Source organism: Triticum dicoccoides, chromosome 2B (assembly GCF_002162155.2).
Source record: "Triticum dicoccoides isolate Atlit2015 ecotype Zavitan chromosome 2B, WEW_v2.0, whole genome shotgun sequence".
NCBI classification, from domain to species: Eukaryota; Viridiplantae; Streptophyta; class Magnoliopsida; order Poales; family Poaceae; genus Triticum; species Triticum dicoccoides.
In genome coordinates, this window is record NC_041383.1 from 22,387,686 (window position 1) to 22,401,291 (window position 13,606).

Sequence of the window (13,606 nt, forward strand, 5' to 3'; positions counted from 1 at the left end):
ATCATGGTAAACTTATGCCGATTTGTGTTTTTATTCTACTCTACATCTTGACAATTTTTCTACAAGTTTTGTCTCTCTACATTTGCCATGGCAGTGTTACTATGGATGTTCTTTTTCTGTAATGTACTAGACGTCGGCAAATATTTTGTATATATCATGGCAATTAAATTTTGTACACCCCATGGCAATACTTACTGCATATGGCAATGTTAATTTTCTGTTTTTTGTGTGTGTATATGAGATTTTTTTTACTTTCTGTGCAAAAGGGAATTGTGTTGTGCCAGGAGGCTTCAGAAAGGGCCCAACTAGCTTGGGGTTCGCAGCGTGAATGGGGTTGGGTGGGGGTAGGGGCGTCCTTTCAAACAAAAATGTTCGAGCAGGGATCCCTCATAGCAAACCATTCGTTTGCTCCAGATATGACGTCAGATCTATATTCACGTCCTTTATTTATTAATTTGGAAACAGGGAAAGGCAAAATAAACTTACTATCGACTATTTCACGTAAGTTCGACTTTATACCAGGATGATCGGAAACCAATGTTATTCATTCGGAGAGTGGTATGGCTTCATGTTCTCTCTCCAAATTCACAATTTTCATAAAATGGATAACCGACCAATATTTGAAACATCAGCATGTTATATCCATATGAAAATCATGACTTAGATGAGCTTAGAGAAAACAATTGTATTTCAAATTTAATATGTGGTCAGGACACTCATCATGGCATTGATTGTTTCAACCTAGAGTGCACTGGGTTTGTTCAAATCTCCAAGGACTATATATGCACTGGGTGCAACCTTGGCGCTATCATCAAAAACACGGCGGTGAATTGTGTGAGGTTCCACTCACATTGTATAAGGTATTCACATTGTATTTGCTTATTTTGACAAGAATTATAGTTAGTTAACAGTACGAGCTCACACTAACAATACCGAAAGGTCTGGGGGCAAGGATGACATGAGCGGGAAATGGTGCGCGTTATACATGGACGATGTGAGCGGGAAACTATTTGAATTTCAGAGAAATTTCATCGATTCAAGAAGTTCACTGATTCAAAAAATATTCATGCATTTCAGAAAATGTTCATAAAAAAATTATTCATGAATTTCAAAATTGTTCCCAAATTTCAAAAAATATATTTCAATATAAAAATGTTTGCCAATTCAAAAGAGCACTCACGAGTTTCAAAAAAATGTTTATAGTTTTTAGAATTGTTGGTAAATGATTAAAAAAATCGCATTTTCGAAAATTGTCCATGATTTCAAAAAAGGTTTGGGAATTTGATTTTTTTTTCAAAGTTTCCAAAAAAGTTGACAATTTTCAAAAAAAAACATGATTTCAAATAAATGTTTTTTCGAAAATGTTCACTCTTTTGAAAAATACTCATGAATTTGAAAGATGATCTTAAAATGAAAAATAAAAAAAGAAGAAAGGAAAATAAAAAAGAAAAATAAAATGAAAAGTTAACATGAAAAAGAAAAATAGGAAATCAAAAAATAAAGGAAATAAATAAATAAGTTTATGGGAACTAAAAGCAAAAAATGACCAAATGTAAAACACCAAAATATGGTATGAGGAACTTCTAGAACCTTGCTAAACCTGAAAGGAGCTAGTTGGTCCGCCCCAAGTGTACCTAGCAGGGAACATGGGTACATGCTTGGTCGCTATCTGGCGACCTACGCGCTAAATAGGATATGAAAGCGGCTATGTCTCAGTTCGTGTGAGACTAACTGCTGCCTTGCCTCAAGTGGGGCGTATGGTGGGTCGCCGATAGTGTTAGGTTCATTAGTTTCGTTCATTTTCCTCTTTATTTAGAACCTTAGTTTACATTATGAATAAATAGTAATCTATATTTCAAATATTATTTCTAAATGTGCATCGTGCATTTAAAAGTGACGATGCATTGTAAAAAGTTCTTCGTGCAATTTTTATTTTTATAAATAGTTTCTACCATTCAAACATATGTTCATGACTATCAAAAGAACTTCCAAAAGTTTCAAATATATGTTCTTGACAGTTCTAAGAAGTGTCCAGGCATACAAATATATGTTTGTGAAATTTTAAAAAATATTTTTAAAATGTAAAAAATGTTGGCATAGTTTAACAAAAATGTTTCACATCATTCAGAAAAACGTTCAATTTGTATTTGAACAAATGTTTTACACATATTCGAAAAAATGTTCAAACATATATTAAAAAAATACACAACGGAAAAAAAACGTGCACAACTTGTATTTGAAAAATGTGTAACATGTAATGAAAAATGTTCAATGCGATAAAAAAAGGTACAACGTGTATTAAAAAGATAAACTTGATATAGGAAAGTAAAAAAAAAGGAAAAAAATCTGTAGAAAAACAGGAAAGTAACATAGAATAATGAAAAAGAAAAAAAAGAACCACATGATAGGTTCTAAAACCGGTCCGTGCCAATGCACCCGGATTTCTGAGCCCGGGCTCACCTGATCCTGTTATCTATGCCGCTCACTCACCTGGGGAAATGCGTCAGTATATGTATTTCTTCGTCGTATTCTTTCAGAAATTGGACAGTGAGGACACGCATTGATTGTCACGGCGTGCGGGACTATTCGTCCGGACCAGGAGTGCGACGCATGGCAACCAGAAATCTCCGTCAATAAATCCTTCTCCTGATTGAGTACACTGGTCAACGGTTCTACAAGTGCATCCGCTATGATGTAAGTAGATCCAGTGCTAATCCTGCTCAAAATGGGGCTGCCAGCCTCCCACTCTTATACTGACGACCATGTCCTTCACCACGGTGCCACACAGGCCACCTGCCACTGCAGCTCATTTACTTCCATTCAGCAATTCGAATTTTGAACGTGCGTCGTGCTCAGAAACAGGATCGGTACATGGATGTATGTTAGACAAGTGTCTACAGCCCAAGACCAAATCTAGCACACAACAACCCTTATGAGACATTTTGCAGTACATATATGCTTATACCCAGGTGCCAAAGCAACGAACACGTTCAAGAAAGCAGTTCCATTTCATAAATTAAGGAGACATCATATTACACAAGTAGATTTTTTTTCATCAGCACATTCATCATCACACTTCTCGAAATAGAGGAACAAGCTGGAGCAAAGCTCTCATAAACACACCAGAAAACCCTCCGAACTAGTTCAATACAGATTACATAATTTTCAGTCCCCATTTCTTACCAACAACCAAAGGCCTTGTGCATGTGGTCAGCCGATGCCCTTGCATCTACCGGGCTTTCGTGGTTTCTTCGGGGCATCCACTCTCTCAGGGCATATAGTTCGTTTGTGCATTTCGTGTCTGCATTATATACTGCAGAATCTGGTTCCCCTATGAGCCCCTCATACGGTGCCTTTTCTCTACAATTTGTTGGTCTTCCAACTCCCCTCTGCTTATCCGGTGTTGTTAGACCATGTAGACCATTCACACTAACAGAGTTTCCAGTACTAACACATTTTTCAGCACCATAGCCACCCACATATGCTATCTAACCATTGCCATGCAATGTACCAGAAGTTAAGCCAGCCATTCGGTCCTCAAAACCCAAGCCGTTCCTCTTCTCGGCAAAAGGTGCACCACTCGGGCGTCTAGACATTTTTGTAAATGGCACCTTCTCGACTGATCGGAAAAAGCTGCCAATTATGCTGTACACCTTACCAAGATTCACATTATTCTCCCTCAGCTGCTTTATCAAATCCTTAATGTACACATCGATATGCTTGTCTGAGGGCCAGTGCATCTTCTCGCCCATCGTCAATGACATGGAGTGGTTGTGGCTTTCACGATGCTTCGTAATATACCAACTGTTATCCGCAGTGTGTATCAACCTAATCAAGGCTGGACACTCGCACCTGCACGACCTGCTATTCTCTGTCTCTGGCTTTCTCTTCAGGTTGTCCATACAGAACGCACGGTCAAAACACTTATCCAGAATCTCAAACAAAAAACTACACGAAATTCAAAACTTACTGAACAACCGCAGACGATCTCCTGCATGCATTTAGTTCTCTCTGCATTCAACCGGCTCTTGCCATATCTAATACCAAAGCCAATTTCGCACGAATGCAGATTGTAGAAGTCATACACTTCGCCCAACAAATCAAAACCCAATCCTAGTTCAGGTCTTATTACACTTTTTGTTGGTTCCTCCATGTATTTCCGAATTGAGTGCTCCAAAGCACTCCTTCTGGATGGACATGGATTGGTGGCGCACTACCCAGTTTTAACCTGCATTTCAGACGAACGATGTTTCTTCAGTTTTGATGTAAATAGTTGTTCTCTAATTAAGACCGGCAGCAACTATGTTGTGATTTTCACTTACAAACGTACGTTCTCGAACATTTTCTTTTCAGTGATGCAAGTGGGTAGCGGTGGCATATTTTTTTTGTTCAAACTAGTAATATCGTCTTGCTCTGTCCCATGCCTTCTAGGTTGCCGATAATGAGACTTCCATAATTTTCAACAGATGAGGTTCAAGTTGGATAGCCAAGATGATGCAACCAGACAAGTTTGCACCCATTTTTTCAAGTCTGTTCTACGACATTATCGATATAACTTGAGGAAAACTCACTTTGAAGGCAAGGCTAATAGTGAACTTTCCCAAACATCTCCAGTGGAAAATATATCGGATGAAGACTGGAGGGACCTTGTTAAACACTGGTCTGATCCGAAGTATCAGATACATTATATATATGTGATCAGATCACATGTTGAAGTCCTATTTACACATGTGTCACACAAATCTATCTTCTTGTAGGTGAACTATTTAAAGAACAAGGCCAACCGTACGAAAGTGAAATTCCAACAGACGATAGGATCTCGTAGCTATATTGCACACTGCGAGGCTCTTGTAATTAGCTGTTGTTTCACTCTTTTCGTTGTACCATATTGTCATATCTATATTGACTTGTTCGAAATGCAGAGAAAAGCCCGCAAGGACCAAAAAGTACCTGAACCAAATGTTGTGGAAATCTTCAAGGACTGTCACACCAGCAAGAAGATGGGCATGACTACACCAGTCAAAGCCACTGTTGTAAGTCATTAATCCTCATGCTTTTTAATTACTACTTACTCTGACTTGTGCCTTGAACTGCATGGTTTGCAGCCAATGTCTATTACTCTTTTCAACTTTATACACAATTGTCTTAGCGTATCATTGCACCTTACAAGGTTTAACAGAGAGGAGTGATGTTCTTTTGATCTTGACCCGTAATCTAGTTCCGTGCTGGACTTGCCCACACAATGTTACAATTGCCTGTTTGTCTGTTCTCAGTTGTTTTGTGATATGAATGATGCCATAGTATGCTTACCGTATTATAAACTTCGTCTCTTTATCCTTAGCCCTCAATATAATGTGAAGAAATAGACAATACATTAGTGATGTTACATGGTCATATGTTTGGAACCTGGTTTTATTATGTACTTTGCAATAAAATACAACTAATATTTTACATGGGTTCACCAAAATAAGTTCTGTATATAGATCAAAGCTATTTTATTTGGTTTTGCTGCCTCCTTAATATCTTCTGTTCTGGTACTACTAATGTAAAAAAATCAACTTTCCAGCGAGATATGGAAAAAATGGTGGAACCGCCACCTTTTGAAGGTGGCGAGGCAACTATAACCGCAGTGTCAGCTCTTGCTGCAGTGGGTCAGTACCTGTCCACTAATAGTGCCAAAAGCACGTTCCTGCGTAATACTGGGTTGGTTGTTAAGGCAATATCTTCCAACCCGCCTCATGATCAAGATATGCAAGCTCAAAGCAATGTTGTATCTGCGCTCCAGACACAAGTCCATTCCCTAACAGAGACCCTTTGTGAAACAAGGAGAGACATTGTTCGATGTCGTCAAGATATGCATGGTTTTGAAACCAGACTATCAGACATTTGCTATGTTGTTCAGGAGCCTAGGGGAAATGAAGGCGAGGGTTATGGTGCTCCATCGGACAATACAACATGAAAACGTAACAGTCAGGTTAAATGAACTGAGCTTCTGAACTTCTGGTGGTGCATTTATCTGCTAGACTATTAAGTTTTATGCCAACCTTTCTTTTGTTATATAGTTGTAATTTGTTTTGGTGCGATACAAAATGTATTCTTAACGTGCAGCCACCGGCTGAAGAAAACGGCAAGCCATTTTTGTATAGTGTAGGGTGTTCCCTATATTTGCACTGGTGGCGATCTTTGATGCCGAGTGGATGTAATCTATGCAATCACCTTAATAGCTTAGCGTTAGTTTCAGCCTTATTTATTTCCTAGTCTTCTTTTTTCCTGGTTTGCTAGTGGCCGCAACAGCCATGGGCCATATACGGGCCGTAGGATCCATGGGTCTCCTACGGGCCGTAGAATCCATGGGTCTCCTACGGGCCGTCTTTAAATGGGCCTCCAACAGGGCCGTAGAATCGGTGGGCATCGGGCTGTCGGATAAATGGGTCTACATGGGCCGTAAACGGGCGTAATTGGTATCGGCCCAACACGGTAACGGGCCGTTAACAGGCCGTAGGACAGCAAAGGCTTAATTCTGTCACAGGCATAACGGGTCGTTAATGGGCCAGAATATAGGACGGGCTAGAAACGGCGCAACAGTTTAACAGGCTAGAAATGGGCCGACTCTTGCCATGGCCCGAATTCGGCCCATTAGGGGAACATGCCAGTAACGGGCCGACTCTTGACATGGGCCGAATTTGGCCCATTAGGGGAATAGGCCAGTAACGGGCCGAAAGTAATCGAGGGTCGAAAAGGAGCCCAAGAACGTATAGGCCGTCAATAGGCCGAAAGCTATCACGGGCTGAAACGGCCCATGTAAATCACGGGTCGTTAACGGGTACAAAGAAAATTACTGTTCATTATGGGCTAGAGTCACCGTGGGCCTGTATAGGGCCTAAAGATACAAAGGTCTCATATGGGCCGAAAGATGTCGTGGGCCATACATGGGCCGAAAGTGAAATGGGCTGGTGTTATATCCGACGGCCCACATGACGTTGTTGGGCCGATTTCCTTTAGGGCCTAACGGGTCGTGAGTTACCGGGCCGTAAAATGAGCTATTTGCAAAGAGACCATTAACAGGCTTTTCATGGGCCAGCCCGTTAACTTTTGGCCAAGTCAAACGGGCCGGCTTCGTAAGCTAAATGGGCCAATGGTGGACCGTGGCACGTGTCGACATATCATAGGCGCCTATCTGATCCACTGACGAGCTGACACGTGTTTCGTCCGGCCAATAAGAATTTTGCACGTGGAAATTTCCCGTTGGTCAGGGCTGTTAACGGGTTATCGGATCCAAAACCCGACCCGATAGCTTAACGGCGTTCCGTTACGATGGATGCCACGTGTCGGTCACCCTTGACGAAAGCACTTCTGTGACGTGTGATTTATCGTCATGGAAGTGGACACTTCCGTGATGATAATTTTGGTAATGTCATGGAACACTTCTACGACAGCACAGGTATGTCTATCTTGATTTAGTCATAAAATCGTCATGAAAGTGTATTTTTTTGTAGTGCGTGGTTGGGTCATCCACTCTCTCAGGGCATATAGTTCGCTTGTGCATTTCGTGTCTGCATTATTGAAAGAACATACGGTGCCCCCATGTTTGGTTTTGGTAATTGATGACAATCTCTATGGACTAATGGTTGTCTTGAGTTATATTTTAAGGATTTGTCCATAGGCTTTTCTTGAAGTCCATGTGTTGGTTTCAAGGAGTTTATGAGTTGACCAAGGTGCTATTAAGGAATTATCCAAAGATTGGTCATCTGAGTGTTGAGCTTATTGCAAGCATGTCTTGAATAATAAGATTGTGTGATCATTCATGTTTACCTTCAAGACATCATCCAAATGAAGAGAGTTAGAAAGATTCAAGGTTGATCAAGACTAAGTCAAGAGTGAATCAAGTTGATCAACACACAAAGCATAGAAGATGTACCGAGAGGGACCAAGCGATCCCATGGTATGGTAAGCATTGTCAATTACGCTTTGTGTACTAACCCATGATCTTCGTGAGAGTTCTTTGTTGGGTTAGGTTGTGGTATGCAAGTTCTAGTGAAGCATCACGAAGAGATCAAATGCTTGAAGCTTGCCGTCCATTTGGTGACAATGGACTTGTGAAGATGTGCGGAAGAGAGGCTCGCCTATAGTGGAGTATGGGGGAGCAATCAACTAGTCTTCATCGAGCCAACGCAATCAAGAAAGGTGGTCCAACTTGAGGGAGTCAAGATCGTCATCATCTAGCTCAAGTGGACCATGTGCAAGGCAAAGGTTTGCCCTTGATAGGTTTTCTATTTTACCGGTCTCATGGTAGTTGTGGGAGACCGGGTTATAGGATCGATTGTCGTACTATCAAGGGGGGCTCTCGATGAGTTGCTTGATCGTATCGTTCGTAGAGAACTCAAACCATTGCATCCTTGCATCATCTTTTTAGTTCTTGTTTGGTTCTTCTCCGTGTGAGTTTTGGAGCTTATGGTCATTTTTATGACAAGCTCGAGTTCATCGAAAACGGAGTTCACATGCATCTTCTATGATGTTTTCGATGTTGGAGGGCATGCCGGTTCTTCTCTGTTTTGATGCTACTCGTCTTCCTCTATCCAACAAGCTTGAGTTTGCTCAATTCGGAGCTCATTTGAAGAAGTTATGGCAGTTCTAGTTTTCCTTGGAGTATACTTTGTTTTCGTGGCTAAGGGTGGCACCAGCGGTAGTACCGCGGTCCTCAGCGGTAGTACCGCCAAAGCTCTCAAGCGGTAGTACCGCTCCACGAAGCGGTAGTACAGCTCCACGAAGCGGTAGTACCGCTCTCAGCGGTAGTACCGCTCCAAGAGCGGTAGTACCGCTTGTGGGCTTCGGCCGTAGTACCACAGTGGTTCCGGGCTACTACCGCCTCGATTCAAGAACGATGTTTTTCGTGTCGGGTTTTGCGGTACTAGGAGCGGTAGTAGTGGCGGTAGTACCACTCCAAGCGGTAGTACCGCTCTTACTCCCGCGGTAGTACCGCTCTGGGGCCAGGACCCTGTCTTCCTCGTCGGCGCGGTAGTACCGCTGGGTGGGAGCGGTAGTACCGCTCTCAGCAGTAGTACCGCCCTGCCCAAGCGGTAGTACCGCTCTGTGCGGGGATGTACAGTGGGGTAACGGTTGGATTGGTTCCCCCACTTTATAAATGTGTCTTCTTCCCCGTTGAACCTTATCCTTTGAGCTCGTGTTCTTCCACCATTGTTGACCTTCTCCGAGCTTGCTATCTCTCAATCCCTCCAATGATTCTTGCTAGTTCTTGAGGAAAAAGAGAGAGGAGATCTAGATCCATGTTTCCACCAATCACTTTCTCCTCTTAGTGAGGGGAACCCCTTGGATCTAGATTTTGGAGTTCTTCGTGTTCTTCTTTCGTTCTTCCTCTCATTTTCCTCCCTAGCATTAATTGCTTTGGTGGGATTTGGGAGAGAAGGACTTGGGCACTCCGTGTGCCCTTGCCATTGCATTTGGTGCATCGGTTTGAGTTCTTCACGCGATACGTGGAAGTTACAAGTTGAGAAGCTTATTACTCTTGGGTGCTTGGTGCCCTTGAGCTTGTTCCACTTGGGTGCTTGGGCGCCCTAGACGGTTGGTGGTGTTCGGAGCTCAATCATTGTGGTGTAAAGCTCCGGGCAAGCGTCGGGGTCTCCAATTAGGTTGTGGAGATCGCCCCGAGCAATTTGACGGGTACCGGTGATCGCCCCCAAGGGTTGCCAAAGTGTACGGGTTCGGTGACCGCCCCCAAGGGTTGCCATTTGTACGGGTTCGGTGACCGCCCTCAAGGGTCCCTTAGTGAAATCACGGCATCTTGCATTGTGCAAGGGCGTGAGGAGATTACGGTGGCCCTAGTGGCTTCTTGGGGAGCATTGTGCCTCCACACCGCTCCAAACGGAGATTAGCATCCGCAAGGGTGTGAACTTTGGGATACATCATCGTCTCCGCGTGCCTCGGTTATCTCTTACCCGAGCCCTTTACTTATGCACTTTACTTTGTGATAGCCATATTGTTCTTTGTCATATATCTTGCTATCACATAGTTGCTTATCTTGCTTAGCATAAGTTGTTGGTGCACATAGGTGAGCCTAGTTGTTTTAGGTTTTGTGCTTGACAAATTAACTGTTAGGTTTATTTCGCCTTTGTTCAAGCCTAAACCGTAATTATTTTAAAAATGCCTATTCACCCCCCCCCCCTCTAGGCGACATCCTCAATCTTTCAATTATATACTGCAGAATCTGGTTCCCCTACGAGTCCCTCATACGGTGCCTTTTCTCTACTATTTGTTGGTCTTCCAACTCCCCTCTACTTATCCAGTGTTGTTAGACCATGTAGACCATTCACACTAACAGAGTTTCCAGTACTAACACATTTTTCAGCACCATCGCCACCCACATATGCTATCTCACCATTGCCATGCAATGTACCAGAAGTTAAGCCAGCCATTCGGTCCTCAAAACCCAAGCCGTCCCTCTTCTCAGCAAAAGGTGCACCACTCACCAGCAGGGCGTCTAGACCTTTTTGTAAATGGCACCTTCTCGACTGATCGGAAAAAGCTGCCAATTATGCTGTACACCTTACCAAGATTCACATTATTCTCCCTCAGCTGCTTTATCAAACCCTTAGTGTACACATCGATATGCTTTTCTGAGGGCCAGTGCATCTTCTCGCCCATCGTCAATGACATGGAGTGGTTGTGGCTTTTACGGTGCTCCGTAATATACCAACTGTTATCCGCAGTGTGTATCAACCTAATCAAGGCTAGACACTCGCACCTGCACGACCTGCTATTCTCTGTCTCTGGCTTTCCCTTCAGGTTGTCCATACAGAACGCACAGTCAGAACACTTATCCAGAATCTCAAACAAAAAACTACACGAAATTCAAAACTTACTGAACAACCGCAGACGATCTCCTGCATGCATTTAGTTCTCTCTGCATTCAACCGGCTCTTGCCATATCTAATACCAAAGCCAATTTTGCATGAATGCAGATTCTAGAAGTCATACGCTTCGCCCAACAAATCAAAACCCAATCCTAGTTCAGGTCTTATTACACTTTTTGTTGGTTCCTCCATGTATTTCCGAATTGAGTGCTCCAAAGCTCTCATTCTGGATGGACATGGATTGGTGGCGCACTACCCAGTTTTAACCTGCATTTCAGACGAACGATGTTTCTTCAGTTTCGATGTAAAAAGTTGTTCTTTAATTAAGACCGGCAGCAACTATGTTGTGGTTTTCACTTACTAACGTACGTTCTTGAACATTTTCTTTTCAGTGATGCAAATGGGTAGCCGTGGCATAAAATTCTTTTTGTTCTTAACTGCCTATTTGCCTCTTTCAGGTCTGAAATAGAAACCATGTTCTAAATTTTTCACCAACACATGCTTTCAAAAGATTACAAACTCATTTTCTAAATGTTAGGAAACCACGATTTCTTCTCCTCATACCTTTTTGTCCATCCAGGGGCCTGGGGATTGACTATGTAAGTAGACGGGGACGACTCAAGCCGTCGGCGAACGCCAGCACGAGCAGCATCGCTGCAGTCGCCACCGATCTGCTGATCACGTTCAGAGCCAGCGTTGGAATCAGCCTGGCCCGCGCGCTCCTGCTCCTCCGTTCGCTAACATAACCAGAGGAACCGGATCCGGCTGCTCATGGCTGTCCGCGAATTCCTCAAGTAGGGGAAACCTGTCAGAATAGATGCGACCATTGGCGTCCATTGACAGTCATTCCACATGCAATCTACTCCCGGCCTAATTTTATTCGGATCCAGAATAATTTACCTGTCAACGGCGTCGAGGAGGAACACCATGCCCGCATCTTCCATTGTCTCAGCCAGCTCAGGCCGTAGCCTAGCTAGCGTCACCTCAAGGAACAACCTCGCCGGGCGTTAAAAAGGGGTGCGGCGGCGGACGGATGGAGTCGGTCGGAGGGGAGGGTGTCGGGGGCGTGCTGCCGCCGCCACCTCAACTTTTACTGGGGGTGTGGGGAGTGGTTGGGCGGCAAGGGTTTCCAGAACGAACGACGCGACCGTGTGTGTCGCACCCGTGACGGCCAGACGGCCCAACTTTTCGCCCCACGACATGTTCCTCTTATCTGTTCCATGGATCGGAAAACGTCCTGGTCCACGGCCCAGACGCCAACCGCGTCTCTGCCGACTCACCATACGCTACGGGCCCATCTCATGCGCACTGTTTCGTACCGTATTTCACCTCGATGCCAATTTCCACCGGACCGCGTATGACACAGCTGACCTGCTTTTCCAGATCCCAAGCGAGGAACGGAAGGCATAGATATCGGGAGCAGCCGGGCACGGGCACCAAATCGCCCATCTCCCAATGCACCATTCTATACACCTTTCCAAACCAATTTAATGGGACAGTGACGTGAACACCCCACTGGAAATAAGCATGATATAGCCTGGTGGAAAAAGGGAGAGGACAATGAACAAGCTGCGTGAGCGCCCCCAGAGGATATTCAACATAATAGCTTAAAATAAAATATATATGGAAAGTTACATGAGTTTGGTGCTTCCTTCGATTTCTAGTTCAACTAAATGTTCTACTGGTCACAAGATAGATCCTGCCCCTAGCTGACTTTCAAAGAGCTGTGAGGGGAAACGAGATTATACGAAAAGCAATTTGAGGATCAAATAGCACATCATTTTCTTTTTTGCGATGGAAATAGCACATCATTTGTTTAGGATAGCCAATTATCAGAGAACAAAAATGTAAAAGTTGTCAAGTTTCAGTTCAGTATGGATACCAAAATATAAAAATGCTCAAAATGGCCACCTGGGAACAGCCCATGTCACAGATGAGGAGTCACGGGTTCATATATGATTTGGATCAAAATACCTCAACCATTGCGACCGAACTGACTACACACAACTACTGAAAGAGCCAACACTGCGGCATTAACTGAAGAGTCTGCAATTCAGTGGACCACACATCTCTAGGTACAGCACCGCGGAATTTCAACAAATTAGTTTCTACAGGTTCTGGATACCATGAAAATGAGTCATTTCTACAGATTCCCTTCAAAGTTACAAATGGAAAACCGCTGTACATTAAAAGGTACGAAAAAGAAGGCACTAGGGTACTGCTGCTATTACTTCACCTTGGCGGCTGTCAAGCAATTCGGGATACCTGTGAGGCAAACTCTCTACATCAGAATCTGACTTTCTCAGCTCGTCACTGAAATGATAAAAACTATCGATTCTCAGGTAGTTAAAAATGTAAAAGAATTCATGGTTTTAAGTAACTTATTCCAGAATCATTTTAGGAATATATGATCACATAAAGGCAACAGAAAAGTTAGACGAAAAGTGAAATTGAAGAACCGGCTGGACTTCTGTACTGGTTAATTTTCCACTTCCATTGTTGATCTGATCTTAAGGTTTTTAACGGCTTAGGAAAAATTAAGTCTTCAGTGATCGATGCCTCTATCTGTGTAGGAAATTCTGAGCCAGTGAGAGTATCAGTACGATTAGGTGTAGGATAGCATTGCATGATGAAATGCTCTTGTAAATTGCATCATGTTGTCACGTAAAGAGATGGAACGGAAAGGATAATACAATTAGAGAATGGGACATGCTTAAGTGGCGTAAGTGTAGAAACTA

At 43.3% G+C, this 13,606-nt stretch overlaps 1 long non-coding RNA gene across 1 annotated transcript; it reads right to left on the reverse strand.

The window, feature by feature from the left end:
- Positions 1-10,488: 10,488 nt before the first annotated feature.
- Positions 10,489-11,936, reverse strand: LOC119366875. Its single transcript, XR_005176129.1, has 4 exons — positions 11,769-11,936; positions 11,433-11,673; positions 10,878-11,135; positions 10,489-10,794 (listed from the first exon to the last, which is right to left on the reverse strand). It is a non-coding gene; the product is annotated as an uncharacterized LOC119366875 (long non-coding RNA).
- Positions 11,937-13,606: the final 1,670 nt, after the last annotated feature.